This window comes from Cryptomeria japonica, chromosome 4 (assembly GCF_030272615.1).
Source record: "Cryptomeria japonica chromosome 4, Sugi_1.0, whole genome shotgun sequence".
In the NCBI taxonomy this organism is placed as follows: Eukaryota; Viridiplantae; Streptophyta; class Pinopsida; order Cupressales; family Cupressaceae; genus Cryptomeria; species Cryptomeria japonica.
Window position 1 is genome coordinate 15,686,708 of NC_081408.1, and position 17,153 is coordinate 15,703,860.

Here is a 17,153-nt window from a genome sequence, read left to right on the forward strand (position 1 = left end):
AGAGGCACCGTATATACCGAACGCTACTAGGTTTTGGTTTCCATCTTCCTTTATTTAGTTTTCTAACTACGAGCTATGAAAACATCATACTTGAAAACAACTACTAATTGAACATGCAAAATTTAATTAATTGAAATAACTACTTTAAATATAACTTGCATAACAATGACCCTCATGAAACTTGCATATCTATAAGTAATTTGCATGTTATAAGAATAATGCATTTTGCATGAAAATGTCAATAAATGTAATTAATTTATAAGTAATTTGCATGTTATAGGAATAGGGTACTTCTGTGCATGATTAAGTAATGCATGATTCCTTATGGTCCTAGATTCCAAAAATAGCGATTGATTCAGTCATTAGATTCAAATTATGATAATGTGCCATAATTGCTTTTCCAAGAGTCCAAATACCAACTAAGTAACCCAACGAAATTTAAGTAGTTTTCCAATTATAAAATTTAATACAATTACAATTTGAAAATAATCATAGAGATTTAAAATAATCACAGAGAGAGATTTAAAATAATCATAGAAATTTAAAATAATCGCAAAGATTTAAAATAATCACAGAGATTTAAAATAATCACAGAGGAAATAATCACAGAGATTTAATATAATCGTAGAGGGAGATTTAAAACAAATAAGAGAATATGATTTTCTTTTTGCTAAAATCTTTGGAAAAAGGAAAAAAACAAAAAGTAAGATCTTGTGCATATTTTCTTGAGGGAAATAAAATAAATAAATAACTATCCTTTACGTGCACTATAGGAAAGCATCATCATTATCATTTATCCCCAAATGAAAGATTAACAATCAACTAAAAGAATTTCTTTATATGAAGGAAGATCTATAACTATTGATAATACGAATTTCTCATAAGCAAATGTGAAATAACAGGGAGAGAACCTGGTTTATCGAGCTTGATGTTGGATCCACTGGTTATCCTTTTGATCCTTCCTTGCCACTTGAGAGAAATCCTTCATCAACAACTTAGAATTCCTGCAACCAAAAAAGAGACTACCAAAGAAAAGATCTATTTCTAAAACTTAGGAAATTTTCCTTCAAAACAAAATCAACTCCCTTCTTTGAAACTTGCATATAATTTTATAAGAAAATTCCCTTTACTCCACTATCTAGATAATTTAATTAAAAAGGAGATTCTTTCCCAATTTTGGACTTCATGCAAATTGATTAGACTTAGTGGAGGAGTTACATGCAAGGTGGTGGAGAATCCTCTAGAAGCTTCTTATTCTTCCTACAACATGTGCCATAATTGGAAGTAGAAATTAGATAAATAAAAATAATGAATATTTTCCATGTGTGTGTGTGTGTGTATTATTATTTTCATTCTTTTATAATATTCATTCAATCATTTAAATAGCTTATCCAAAAATATAATAGAGTTGTATTTAAAATCAAATAGTGATAAAGGAGGGTTGTGACATCCTCCCCACCTTAGTTTGTGCATCGTCTCGATGCACTTATTGAACGCATCCAAAAGAGTCTATAGTTCATGATTAAAACAAAAAAGGAAACAACTGCTGCATTTCCTTAGTATCTTCCCATGTGGCATTCTTTTCATCATAATGGTCCCATTGGACTTTGCACCGATCAACCTCTCTATTGCGCAACTGGCACTGGCACCTCTCCAAGATTCTGAATGGCTCTATCATTATTCCTCCCATTTCCTGGACCTGTAAAGCATCCCAATTCAAAATGTGTTTCTCATCAGGTACATACTTCTTAAGAAGAGATACATGGAAGACATCATGGATTCGACTCAACTAGGGAGGTAAGGCCAACCGGTATGCAACTGGATTAATCCTTCCCAATATTTCAAAGGGTCCAACATAACGAGGTGCAAGCATAGTCTTTTTCCCAAATCTTATGGAACTCTTGTGTGGCCTAACCCTTAGGAAGACTTTCTCTCCCACCTCAAACTCCCTTGGTGTCCTATTTTTGTCTGCATAACTTTTCTGCCTATCTGAGGCTTCCTTCAATCTTTGCCTAATTTCCTTAGTTTTCCTTTCCATCTCCTTCAGCATATCTGGTCCAACTATTACTCTATCTTCAAGACTATCCCAACTCAAAGGTGTTCGACATGGTCTACCATACAATGCTTCGAAAGGTGCCATTCCCAAAGATGTTTGATATGTATTATTGTAAGAAAATTCTACTAGAGGTAGGTATTCTTCCCATTTCCTCTATTGGTCCATGCAATACATACGAAGTAGGTCTTCCATAATTTGATTTGTCCTTTCTGTCTGACCATCGGTTTCAGGATGTTATGTGGTGCTAAAATTTAGTTGAGTTCCTAGAGCTGATTGAAGAGTGGTCTAAAACCTTGAAGTGAATCTAGCATCTCTATTTGATATGATTTTCTATAGTGTTCCATGCAACCTAAATATTTCCTTAACAAAGCACCTAGCCAAGGTAGGTGCATCATCCGTTAGGTTCCCTAGTATAAAGTGTGCCACCTTAGTGAGTTTGTCAATTACCACCATTATTGCATCATGTCTAGAAAGTGACATGGGTAACCCTTGTACAAAATCCATGCTAATAACTTGCCACTCATGTTGAGGTACATCGTGCAATTGTAACAATCCACCTGGATGTCTATGTTCTGCCTTTACCCTTTGACACTCCAAACATTTAGCCACATACTTGACAATGTCATTCTTCATCCCTTGCCAAAAGTATAACTTCTTTAGATCTGCATAAAGTTTGTTAACTCTTGGGTGCCCTGAATTAGGGGCATTATGAGCCTCCAACAAGACTACTTCCCTTAAGTTCCTTGAATTAGGAATATAGATTCTATTATTGTATCTGAGCAACCCATCTTCGTCTAATTTATACCCTCCAATCTTAGGATCGGTTGGATCATATTTCAAAGTTAATTTGACTTTCTCATACCATGGGTCATGTCCTTGTTCATCCATTACTTGCATTTTGAAAGAAGTTTTGAATGTTGTTATAGTCATCAAGTGTCTCCTCCTACTTAAGGCATCTACCACCCTATTTCCCTTCCCCTTAATATATTCAATTTCAAAATCATATTCACTTAGAAACTCTAACCACCTTCTTTGTCTGGTATTTAAGTGGGGTTGGGTAAAGATGTACTTTAGTCCTTGGTTATCTAACTTTAACTCAAAGGGGTTCCCTAGTAAGAAATGTCTCCATTTTTGTAGGGCATGCACAATCGCTGCCAACTCTAAGTCATGGGGTGCATAATTGACTTCACGAGTCTTTATCTTTCTATATTCGTAAGCTACTACCCCTTCATCTTGGACAATTACTCCTCCTAAACCTTCAATAGAAGCATCAGTTATGACTGTGAAGTGTCCATTCAGATCTGGTACCTTTAGAATGGGTGCTGAAGCTAGTTTCCCTTTCAAAATTTGGAATGCCTTATCACTTTGTTCAGTCCACACAAACCTTTTACCCTTCCTTTGTAATGAGGTGATGGGGTTTTCTATCTTAGAAAATCCTTCCACAAACCTCCTATAGTAACCTGCTAGCCCCATAAAGCTTCTTACCTCTAAAACATTTTTAGGGATCAGCCATTCTACTATTGCCTTTATTTTATCTAGATCAACTGCTATTCCTTCCTTTGATATTATATGCCCAAGGTAGTGAATCTTTTCCTTGAAGAAGGCACATTTTGACAATTTACCATATAACTTATGTTCTCTCAACCTTTGCAAAACAATTTGTAGGTCTACTAAATGTTCCTCCTCATTCCTAGAGTAAATCAATATGTCATCCATAAATACCAAAACAAATTTATCCAAGTAGTCATGGAGTACACTATTCATTAGGTTCATAAATGTAGCTGGGGAGTTGGTTACACCAAAAGGAACTACTGTGAATTCATAATGCCCATATCTAGTCCTGAAAGCTATTTTCGGAATGTCTTCCTCCTTAATTCTGAGTTGATGGTACCCTGACCGGAGGTCTATCTTTGAGAAAACTGCTGCTCCTTTCATTTGGTCAAAAAGATCCTCTATGTGAGGTAAGGGATACCTATTCTTTATGGTGACCTTGTTCAACATCCTATAGTCGATGCATAGTCTTAAGGTTCCATCCTTCTTCTTAACAAATAAGACTGGTGCTCCCCATGGTGATACACTTTGCCTTATTAATCCCTTAGCTAAGAGTTCCTCTAATTGCATTTTGAGCTCTTGTAATTCAGTTATGTTCATTTGGTAAGGTGCCATTGATACCGGTTCAACTCCTGGTAGTACTTCGATAGAAAAGTCAAACTTCCTTTTATGGGGTAAACCGGGTAATTCTTCTAGAAAGACATCCTTGAATTCTCTTAAGAAGGGGGTATTTTCAAAGGTTGGTGTATTTTCCTCTTTTCCTTCATCAATTTCAACCATATAGATTAAGCCTCCTCTTCTCCTTTCCTTCTTTAATTGCGTGGCTGAGATGGTTTCTATATTAATGGGTTTAAACTTTCCTTGGATTTTGACCTTTTTCCCCTCATCATCCAAACATTCAACAACTTTGTTATAGCAATCTACATTAGCTTGATGGTCTGTTAACCAACTCATTCCAATAATTACATCATATAATCCCAGGTGTGCCACATAGAGGTCTACCCTTGCCCTTGGCAAACACTTAGATACTTCCCTAGTTGCCTTATCCCCATATTAAACCATCCATGATGACTCCATTTGATTAAATTTTAATGCATATTTGCTTACTAATTCAAGTGAGATAAAACATTTAGATGATCTAGTATCAATTAGAATTGAAATTGGTTTTTCAAATAGTGTACCTGTAGTTTCCACGGGGACATTCTAGTATCTTCCTCTTTGGTTCCTAACTGTTGATTGAATCCTTTGTCGGGGCCCTTGTTGGGGTTGGTTGGCCCTAATCTATCCTTGCATCCTAGGGCACTCTCTAGCAAAATGGTTTTCCCCACACATAAAGCATCCACCTAGAGGACCCCTCCTGCCTTGATTCCTAGAGGGATCATTCCTTGTTTCATTGGCCCTGGGTGGATAAGTTGTCTAGTTTTGCTGGTCATTCCTATTATAGTTGCCTCTATTATTATTGCCCCTGTTATTATTATTATTATTATTATTATTATTTTCATTCCTCTGATATTGATTAGGAGGTGGCCTTCTTTCAGAAGAGTTATTCCTTTGACCTTTGTTGAAATTAGTGTTCCCATTGAATTCCAGCTTCCTTTTAAATGAGTGGTTCCCATTATAGTTCTGCCCTGCTAGTGTTTGAATCTTCCTCTCTTGCCTTAGGGACTTTTCAAGTACTTCGTTCATGTTTTTGGGTCCATACATGTCCACCTCTACCCCTATGTTGGTATTTAGCCCCAAAATGAACTTCCTTGCTTGTCCTTCTTCATCTTTCTGGTACATAGGTACATATTTAAGCAACTTGGCGAGCTTATCCCAATATTGTTGAACGGATAGGGGCCCTTGACGTAGATTATGGAATTCTATCACCTTCTCATCAAAGAACAATTGAGGGAGCCACCTATCTCGGAAGTGGTGAACAAATTGATCCCATGTGACCGTATCCCTGCTATACCCATTTTGTTCCTTGGTGTTGGTCCACCAACTAGCTGAGTCCCTTGTGAGTTGATAGGAACCCCATAAAGCCTTGGTTGTTTCGCTAAAATCTCTTAGTTCAAAATAATTTTCCATTTCATTTAACCAATCCTCAGATCCTTCACCAATTTGCCTCCCATCGAACTTAGGAGGGGTGATTTTCTTTAAGTCCTTGGAGAGTTCCAACATGTTATTTTCCTTTCTATTACCCACCATATTCCCTTGATTGCTACCAGGGTTTCCATTTTTGATACCACTTCTATTTTCAAAGTCATTCTGCCATTCCCTAAGGTCCTGCATTGATTGTTCCAAGAAGTTGATTTTATCTCTTTGTTCGGTTAGAAGGTCGATTATAGCTTGGACCCCATCTTCGTTATTTCCTAGGTTGTGTTGATCCTATTCATGGTCTTCCTCATGGTTTTCTTCATGGTTTTCCTCATGGTTTTCCTCATGGTTTTCTTCCCTTTGACTCCTAGTACGTCTTCCATTACCCCTTCCTCTTCCTCTTCCTCTTCCTCTTCCTCTTCCTCTAGCCATTCTAGGTTTTTACCTAAAAGTTAAATTATGTAGTTAGTTCTTGGTTTAGGATTTTAAAATTTAATTTCTACCATTGCAAAACATTCCCTTAGTTGAATAAATTGAAGTGAGCACAAGGCCTAGATTTGAACCTTTGCTCTAATACCACATGTACTAACCCACCATAATTAACTCAACAAAATTGACCATTATTTTTTTTGTGTGTTTAATTTAATCATTATGTTTGATTCAATTGCATACTCCGGGCATCCATCTATTTGGATTAGGCATTCATCCATCCGGGATGAGCATCTAACCATACGGGTTAGGCATTTGTCCATCCGGGACATAAGATTTCATCTATCCAATACGGGATAGGCATCTACCCATATGGGGTAGGCATCTATCCAATTAGGATAGGAGGTGCTCTGGCCAGAGACTTAGACTCATCGGTACCATTCGGGTCTTGAGCCACTCACTAAGTACTACAATCTTCTAACAGAAGTGCACCGAGGTCGCCATCCTTAGGAGTAATTAAATAACATAATACAAGCTTGAATTCCACCTCAGAATTTGGCTTAAAGCCTCGGGAAGTCAAGCGAATCCATACGGGATTACTTCCGAGTATGCATTGAATTACTTTTTCCAATTTAATTATTTTTATCTTTCAAAATAGGATTCTTACTCAATCCTTCCTTTAACAAGCCTAGACCCCACCCACGAACGCCTAAGTATGAGGGACAACTTCGTCCCAAGACTACCTACATACCCGCTTCGGCACGGGATCAAGGCATAAAGTATGTAGTTCTATTTTCTACTCTGTGGTTTGATGTAAACTGATTAGTGGGTACACAACCCTTTCTAGGGTCAATGTCCTAGATAGTTTCTCTGCGGTTGCTACCCACAGTGGTAGCACTTAAACAAAGGCTCAAGATGGCCTATTGTTTGTGGCCTAACACCTATCATGAACGTCACCCTTGACCAAATTGTCAATCACCAAAATCTCTTCAAAAAATCAATTTCATAAAAGCATTTTACTCAACCAACCCTAAAGGGGGTTTACTATGGTTTATCTCAACAGATGTAAAATCATTTAAAAATTATCTTATTAGATTATCGATCCAAGAGGGATTACCCACCCCTTGGATTTTAACTTCCAAGTGTCCCTTATTACTCCCCGATGATTTATAGGGACGATACCATAGATGTCGTTGATGTAGCTTTATTAGGCGTTAAGTGCAGTAGTTCAACACAACGACATTACCCGTAAGCGTGACCTAGAGGCACCGTATATACCGAACGCTACTATGTTTTGGTTTCCATCTTCCTTTATTTAGTTTTCTAACTACAAGCTATGAAAACATCATACTTGAAAACAACTACTAATTGAATGCGCAAAATTTAATTAATTGAAATAACTACTTGAAATATAACTTGCATAACAATGACCCTCATGAAACTTGCATATCTATAAGTAATTTGCATGTTATAAGAATAATGCATCTTGCATGAAAATGTCAATAAATGTAACTAATCTATAAGTAATTTGCATGTTATAAGAATAGGGTACTTGCATGCATGATTAAGTAACGCATGATTCCTTATGGTCCTAGATTCCAAAAATAGTGATTAATTCAGTCATTAGATTCAAATCATGATAATGTGCCATAATTGCTTTTCCAAGAGTCCAAATACCAACTAAGTAACCCAACAAAATTTAAGTAGTTTTCCAATTATAAAATTTAATACAATTACAATTTGAAAATTGTAAAAAGAATTTAAATTATTATTATAAATTTTCCTAAAGCAATTATACAATTTAATTTGCAATTGGAAAAGGAAATCTAAAAAATATATATATATATATATATATACTTTCCGAAAATTACCTAAAAACTTTTTTTTATTAACAAAAAATTATAACAATAACCGTGTTTAAAAATACTATTTTTTTTGTTTTGAAAAAAAAGGAAAGAGGTGGAAGTACGTGGGAGTGGGACCCACAGGTCCCATCAGCACTGTGGGTTTGCGAAAGCAGGCCCGCAATGGTGAGGGGACCCCGTGGTTCCCTCCACTTCCTTGCAGTCACTACCGTGATAGTGACCATAGGGGAAGTGGAGGGTACCACTCCCCCCCCCCCCCCAATGGTTACAATTACCATCAGCACTACCCCGCACGCCACCCGATACCATAAAAAAAGATTTTCGAGAATATGGCCTTTGCAAAATTTAATACATTCATCATTCGAATTAAATTTAATGTATTTTATGATTCAAAATAATTTTAATATATATATATGTGTGTTTGTGTGTGTGTGTGTATATATATATATATATATATATATATATATATATATATATATATATATATATATATATATGGTTTATATCTCCAATTATTTAATAATATATATATGTAAACAATAAAAGAGTTTATTTATGAAAATAAGAGCATGAGTGAAATAGATAAATCAACAATTGTTTTAGATGGATTTTATAGTAAACAGGAGGTTATTATTTCTAGTATTCACAGGGGGATAGAGAGTTTATTTCCAGCACTCACAGGAAGATTGCTTATCTCTAGTATTCACAGAGATATCTTATTCAACTCATAGGAAGGTTTATTTAATTAATAATCATAGGAAGATTTAAAATAATCACAGAGAGAGTTTTTAACATAATCACAGAGAGAGATTTAAAATAATCATAGAGGAAATAATCACAGAGATTTAAAATAATCACAGAGAGAGATTTAAAATAATCACAAAGGAAATAATCATAGAGAGAGATTTAAAATAATCATAGAGGAAATAATCACAAAGATTTAAAATAATCATAGAGGAGATAATCACAAAGATTTAAAATAATCACAGAGGAAATAATCACAAAGATTTAAAATAATCACAGAGAGAGATTTAAAACAAATAAGAGAATATGATTTTCTTTTTGCTAAAATCTTTGGAAAAAGGAAAAAAACAAAAAGTAAGATCTTGTGCATATTTTCTTGAGGGAAATAAAATAAATAAAAAACTATCCTTTACGTGCACTATAGGAAAGCATCATCATTATCATTTATCTCCAAATAAAAGATTAACAATCAACTAAAAGAATTTATTTATATGAAGGAAGATCTATAACTATTGATAATACGAATTTCTCATATGTGAATGTGAAATAATAGGGAGAGAACCTAGTTTATTGAGCTTGATGTTGGATCCACTAGTTATCCTTTTGATCCTTCCTTGCCACTTGAGAGAAATCCTTCATCAACAACTTAGAATTCCTACAACGAAAAAAGAGACTACCAAAGAAAATATCTATTTCTAAAACTTAGGAAATTTTCCTTCAAAACAAAATCAACTCCCTTCTTTGAAACTTGCATATAATTTTATAAGAAAAATCCCTCTGCTCCACTATCTAGATAATTTAATTAAAAAGGAGATTCTTTCCCAATTTTGGACTTCATGCAAATTGATTAGACTTAGTGGAGGAGTTACATGCAAGGTGGTGGAGAATCCTCTAGAAGCTTCTTATTCTTCCTACAAAATGTGCCATAATTGGAAGTGGAAATTAGATAAATAAAAATAATGAATATTTTCCATGTGTGTGTGTGTGTGTATTATTATTTTCATTCTTTTATAATATTCATTCAATCATTTAAATAGCTTATCCAAAAATATATTGGAGTTGTATTTAAAATCAAAAAGTGATAAAGGAGGGTTGTGACAATTTTATATTCCTTATTGTTTAGACTAATTGAAATGATGCCTTATTTTTACTTTTAATACGTTTAGTAGTGTCATTGAAATATTAGATTTGTAACTGTTGGAATCCAAAAACATTGAGAGGGGGGGTGAATTAGTGTTATACTGAAATGATCAATTTTAGCCTTATTAAAACATGCATACACCAACTGGTATACCGGTACATACAAAATTGAAATAAGTAAAGCAACCAATAATTCAATCTTTTAAATGAGAATCATAAGACACAAAATTATACGTGGAAAACCTAAAAGAGGAAAAACCACGGTGGGTTTTGTGACCCACAATATCAATCCACTAGCCATATGAAGAGATATTACAAAATATAAGGGGCCTGTACTTGCAGGAAGGCTTACATCCTAGAGCACAATGCTCAATCACAAATGGAGCCTCACTGACTACATATAAATCTAGACTATATAAGCTCTGTCTGTTCTGGTTTGAAACCCTAAACCCTTTACTGAAATAACCCTTGCATAAATATCCTCACATATATAATCTCTCTGATATATTTTGCATTGTATCACATTTACATATCCATCACCATATCTATTACCATGTATGTTATCTATTACAAAAATGATTTAATCCAACTGACCTATATACCCTATACAACTTATCATGCCTTATGTCGGCTTACAAAGATAATCAAATTACATGTCCGCTAGATAACATGAATACATAAATATTAAAAATAATTGTCAATGTCGAATCCAAGAGATGTCGGCCTCCAATACCGATAACCATATTCTAAACCATGTCAGCCTGCATTACCAATAACCAAAGAAATCCTTCTATCCTACCGGTGCCGATGTAATGTCTGTGAAGTGCCTCTCGATACACAACTGAACCAAAAAATGAAGCCACAACAAGATACCATATTTCCATCAATGACAACATAGTGAAACCAACCAATTGAGTGTCAACTGCCAACAATATCCCCCTTTGGCATTGATGGGAACACTCATGTAAAAAATGGTCAAGGTTTCCTCTACCGGTTCCATCCTACCTACTCCCCCTGAGCTGAATATTCATTAATACAAAATACTTCATACTCCCATATCTCCATATGTCCCCCTAATGTATACAACTCCTTCTATTCTCTTTCACATCTATATCACTCCCGCTTTGACATCAATGCCATCAAAATAACCCTAAGGAAAGAGAAAGACATGGAATAGGTGGAGAAGCAAACTGCTGAAGAACTAAAATATAAATGGAGTAAAGAACTAGTTTAGAAGACATAGAGAAAAGGTAGTGCCAATAAATGTTTTAAGTGTAGAGAAACTAGATGTAGATCTTTTGAGTGTAAGAAAGGAATGGCAAGGAACTGCATGGAAAATGATGATTAGGAAGCTAGAGTTAATAGAGAGAATGTGTTAGAACTGAAATAGGGAGAGTCCCTTTTGTTCAAAAGAGTCTTGATGGTGCAGATAAATCGAGATACCGAACCTACTCAAACGAAGTATCTTTTCCAGACTATTTGCAAATCATGTGGTAAGTGTTGTAAGGTTATTGTGGATATTGGAAGTACTAATAATTTGGTACCAGAGAAGATGATAGTAAAGATTGGTTTTAAGAGGCTTGAGCATCCTAGCACTTACAAGGTGAGTTGGTTGCAAGATGATCAGAAGGTGGAAGTGAGAGAGCAGTGCTTGGTGAATTTTAATATTGGACCATTTTAGGATGAAGTCTTGTGTGAAATTTTGCCTATGACTGCTTGTCATGTTTTGTTGGGTAGATCTTAGAAATTTGATAGAGGATCTATTTATGATTGTAGAGGAAACCTGATCACTATTGAGAAGGATGGGCCAAAGTTTTTTTTGGATTTTTTGAATAAGGAGAAGGCAGTAAAGAATTTAATTCTTGTGAAGAATTGTAGTGCTAATAAGTAGGTTGAAGAGGGTATACTGGATGGTGGCATCGATTTGTAGAAGGATCTAGTGGATAGGCCTAATAGTAAGGTGGTACCAGATGACATAAAGGTTAAGGTGATGGTGGTAGACTAGATGAAATATTGTGGCAAAAATAAATCAGAATTAAAAAAGAAAGAGAGCAACAATTAGAGACAGTGTGCATGTACAAAGCAAGTAAAGGAAGATAAAGAAAAACATAAGCTAAAGAATCTGGCTAGGGTTCAGGAAGAGGTTATGAAGAAGTTTGTAGACAAAGAAGACATTTGGATAAAAAATGAGCATGGGGTCTATATCCCGAATCTTTTTTTATGTTCATGAGTTTCCTCTCATGAAACATCTTTTTTTACTTGGGGTGTCTAATGCAAGAGCATCCCTAGTCTATGAGAAATCTTGCATCAACCAAAAATATTTTCTTTTAAATTTGTTCTTGTTACAGTTTTTGTGTTACTTTCAACATTTTCTAGTAGTTGTTTCTATATTGCTACAGATTAGATTTTTGGCTTCCAGGATTGTTCTTGTTCATCATTCCAAATAACTAGTTCATTTGATTTTTTTTCTAGCAAGTTATTCCTTGTGGAGTGTCTTTTTCTTGGTTTCGAAGCAGTTTTGAGCTTATCATTTATGTTGGATATTTTTTCTCATGCAGAGTGACTCCTTGGATTGCAAAACAATGTGGCACCACATACAATTTTCTTAGGCCCTTGACCGACCCTCCTTTGTGGTCTGTGCTTCATGTTTGTTCTGGTGGTGAGATCTTCACGATTGGGGGCTGACCTATCTTACACATTTTATTTTCCTTGGTAAATGTAATCTTTTGTGGCCAACCCAAATGTGTTCTAAATGGTATATATATTGTTGTATAAGATCCTTTGGGAGACATCAAAGGGGTATGATGATCTAGATTCATAAATTGTAATCTAGATACTTCTTGGAGGTCCAGATGAATTGTATTATGGGATGCAATCTGTAACCAAGCATGTTGCTTGCATGTAACATGGATGTTACTAGATGATCTATGATGAATATATGATGATGAAAATGTTTGATTTTCATTTTGTATGTTCTATGTTTTTTCTTCCATTATTTTTCTCTTGTTGCATGATCTGGATTGTTCTCTTTGAGGATCTTCTTGGTCATGGTTGCATAATATATCTAACCCCTAATCTAAGTCAACCATTTATCCCTCCACCTCTTAATCGTAGCCCTTCATTTTATAATATGTACTCGTTATATAAGATGATCCTTTAATCCTTATCATCGCTAATCATTCAATCAATCAATGGTTATATAACCTTTCATAGCAATCAATCACTCAAGCGACTACACAACCACAATCTGTTCTTTCTTGAGCTCTTGTGCACAATACAAAATCTAAGAGCAACCAAAATATCAAAACAAGATCAATGGAGATCAAATCCTAATGAGCATGTGAATGGTATAATCTTTCATATTTTGTGATCTCCATGTTTTTAGGTTCTTCATTGGTGTATGGTTGATTTCACTATAGAAATAGTGTTTGTGTGGTTGGATATTTGTTTCATTTTACAATATTCTAGTTCCCAATTCTATCATACACACCACCTAATTGACTTTGAATGATTACCAAAGTATCTTATATATGTTTCTCCATCTCTAGCAAAGATCCGTCGTAGCCTTAAAAGTGTCAAAGCTCTAAGAATGATGAAACGTGTAGGTCAGCCTCAAAATACAAGATGCTACTTTGTGGAAGATAATAACATGTTGCAAACCATAGGAAAGGGTTTCCCTAGGACCCACGTGCAATGGGGAAGGTTTGTAGGTGGAAAGTCACAACTAGACTAGAATGCTCTAATAGAGAAAATGACTAAACATTTGGGAGCCATATTTTAGCAATGACAAATACAAATCACAAGATTTTTGGATATGATGTAGATGACCTTATTCTACACGTAAATTCAAATCCACAAGGAAAGAAGAGAAAGATACGATGAATTGCATAAGAAAGTGCTGAAATAGGTACAAACTAAAATGCAAGGAACAAAACTATAATTTTGGTTGATGCAGATTTACTTTATAACTAGGGATGCTCCCACATCACTTTCCCAAGATTATCTTATCAAAATGACAAAAAATATTTATAGCTATCTATAATGAATTCCTTTAAATCATCACCACAACAATGTCTATGGCATCATCCCTATAAATCATCGGGGAGAAATAAGGGTCATTTGGAAGTTAAAATCCAAGGGGCGGGTAATCCCCCTTGGATTGATAATCTAAAAAGATTAATTTTAAAATGAGGTTACATTCGCTCAGTTAAACCTTAGAAAACCCCATTAGGGTTTGGTTGTGTATTATGATCTTGGCAATTATTTTATCTTGATGATTTCAACAGATGATAATGGGTTAAGGGTGACGTATTCAATAGGAAATAGGACCTAGTTGTTTTGGGCCATAAGCATGAGGCCACCTTGAGCCTTTTTGCTATAGAGCTACCATCATGGGTAGCAACCGCAGAGAAACTGTCTGGGACATTGACCCTAGAAAGGGTTGCATACCTGCCATACAATTTACATTAAACCATAGTTAGAAACAAGAACTACATACTTTACACCTTGATCCCATGCTGAAATGGGTATGTAGGTAGTCTAGGGATGGAGTTGTCCCTTGTACTTAGGGATTCGGGGATGGGGACTAGGATTTGGATAAGGATGATTTGATCATTTTTTTCGAAGTTCCTCGGTCTTTCAATGAAAGGGTATAGTAACACTAATTGGAAGATTATAAGTAATTCAATGCATACTCGGAAGGGATCCCGTATGGATTCTCTTGACTTCTCGAGGCTTTAAGCCAAATTCTGAGGTGGAACTCGAGCTTGTTTATATTTTTATTTTTTATACTCCTAAGGATGGTGACCTCGGTGCATTCCTAGTAGGGGAGTGTATTCTTTAGAGAGTGACTCGAGACCCGAAACCCAGATGGTCCCGATGAGTCTAAAGTCTCTGGCCAAAGCATTACCTATTCTTTGAATAGATGCCTACTCTGTTTGGGTAGATGCCTATCCCGAATTGGATAGATGAGATTCTCTATCCTGTATGGACAAATGCCTAACCCATATGGTTAGATGCCCATCCTAGTTGGAAGGATGCCTATCCCATTTGGATAGATGCCCAGAGTATGCAATTGAATCAAGCACAATTAAGAATAAGTGGGAATGAGTAATTATAAAAAAAATCAGTTGAGAGTTTTGGATAAAGTTAAGTGGTTCATTACATGTGGTATCAGAGAAAAGGTTCAAGTCTAGCCCTTGAGCTCACTTCAACATATGCAATCTTGAAGAGTATCTTGGAAGTAGTAGAGATAAATTGATTGAATAATAAATTTAAATTTCAAGAAAGACCTAGATGGTAAGGAAAGTGGAAGAGGAAAGCAATACCACCACAAGGAGTCAAAGAGAAGTTAGCAATAATGGAAAACAACAAGAACAAGGAGTGAATCAACAATATTGGATTTCAATATCTTGTAGTCTCACCATCAAAATGAACTCAAACATTTGGCTGAGTAATAGAATGATATCTAATTTCTTGATTGTAGTTTATAGAGAATTTCATATTGATTTTGTATAAGAATTAAGTTTGCAATGTATGTAAAACATTGGCAAGCAATAAGTAAAGAAAAGATAGTTAGTCTTTTATTCATGGTCATTAGTTAAGCCTTAAAAGAATCAGTTAGGATTAAATTGATAAAAACTTATGTTTTTTAATTCTTTAAACTTAGCTATATGTTTTTGCTAATACAAATGTTCAGATGGTGGGATGAGGTAATCGTGAAACAACTTAGTTTCTTTAGGAATCAACATGTGGAATATTATTTTTGGTATACATGTGGCTTCTATGAGCCTGAGTATGGATCAACAAGGTTGTGCTATGCCAAACTAGGCACCCTCATTACTATTGTTGGTGACATTTTTGATACTTATGGAACTATTGATGAGATCATACCTTTTAGGGAGGCTTTGATCAAGTAAGTTATTGTAAAAGTTTTGGTCATTATAATCTAATTCTAAAAGAAAACCAAAATTTGATATCATAGTAATGTATAATGTGTTATCTACTTGTTAGATAAAGATATATATTTTAACTTGAATATGTAGTTGGGATATGTCGATGATGGACCAACTTCCAAACTATATGCAAATTAGTCTTCGGTTTGCCCACCAAACATATATGGAAATAACTATTGAGGCTGAAAAGATACATGGTCCACGTGTACAACAATGGATGAAGGATTATGTAAGTTATGTGTTTTAATTTGGTTCCACGTTTATGTTTATAAATATATAAATATACATTTTATGTATTTATGACTTTCTTTCATTTTATATATATTGTTGTTTTATTCTAAGTTGTATTTCTTATCCAATATTGTAGTGGAAGACACTAATTTGGGAAGAATTTCAAGATGCGGAATGGATAGCTAAAAAATATCATCCAACTTTATTTGAATACTTAAAGAACTCATTAATATCTTCTACTGTTCCTGTTGTTACATTGTTTCCCATTATTTTAATCAACACATATCTCCTAGATGACATTTTGAAGAGAGTTAATAAGGTTGAAAGTAGAGTAGCATGGGGTTGTCGATTAATTAATGACTCCAAAGCTTTATAGGTATCTATCTATCATATTTTAGGATTATATTTTTTGACCCATTTTATCTATGAATTATATATTTAGCATAACATAATTTTCTTATTTCTTCTTATTTTTAAAGCATGAACAAGAGCATGGATAGACTGCATCATGGATAGAATGTTATGCAAGAGATAACCCTGAAACAACTAGGGAGAAAGCTTTAGATTATGTGAACATGGTTATCGAGTTGAGCATAGAAGAATTGACTAAGGAGCGTTTATTTTATGACCATGATATTCCAAGTTGTTGTAAGAGGTTGTATTTTGATTCCATGTACAAATAAGTGGCTTTCATTTGGAGGGACATAGATGGTTTCTCAATATCACATCAAGGCACCAACAATGACATAATGAAAATACTTATTGAATCTATGCCTCTCTAAGATGGAGAAAAAATAAGTTTATTTCATGTTGTGTTCCTTTAAAACTTTTTTATTATGTACCCGAGTTGTAATAGATGGACAAATTATAACTAGAATGTGTATGGAAAATATATTATTACCTTATTTCATGTAGACATTTATGTTAAAAGTGTACTTGAGATAATTTTAAAATTATTTATTATTATTCTCTTATATAAATTTCAAAAATAATATTTCTTGTTCTCTTTAGATATCATATACTTAAGGATAAAAGGAACATTCAAGTTATGATCTAGATTGTCCATTGAAATTTTATTCATTCTATTTTATAACTTTTGTTGAG

At 34.5% G+C, this 17,153-nt stretch overlaps 1 pseudogene; it reads left to right on the forward strand.

Moving 5' to 3' along the window:
* The window catches only part of LOC131874852 (sesquiterpene synthase Cad-like), a 21,393-nt pseudogene extending 4,562 nt beyond the window's left edge, over nucleotides 1-16,831 (forward strand).
* Nucleotides 16,832-17,153: the final 322 nt, after the last annotated feature.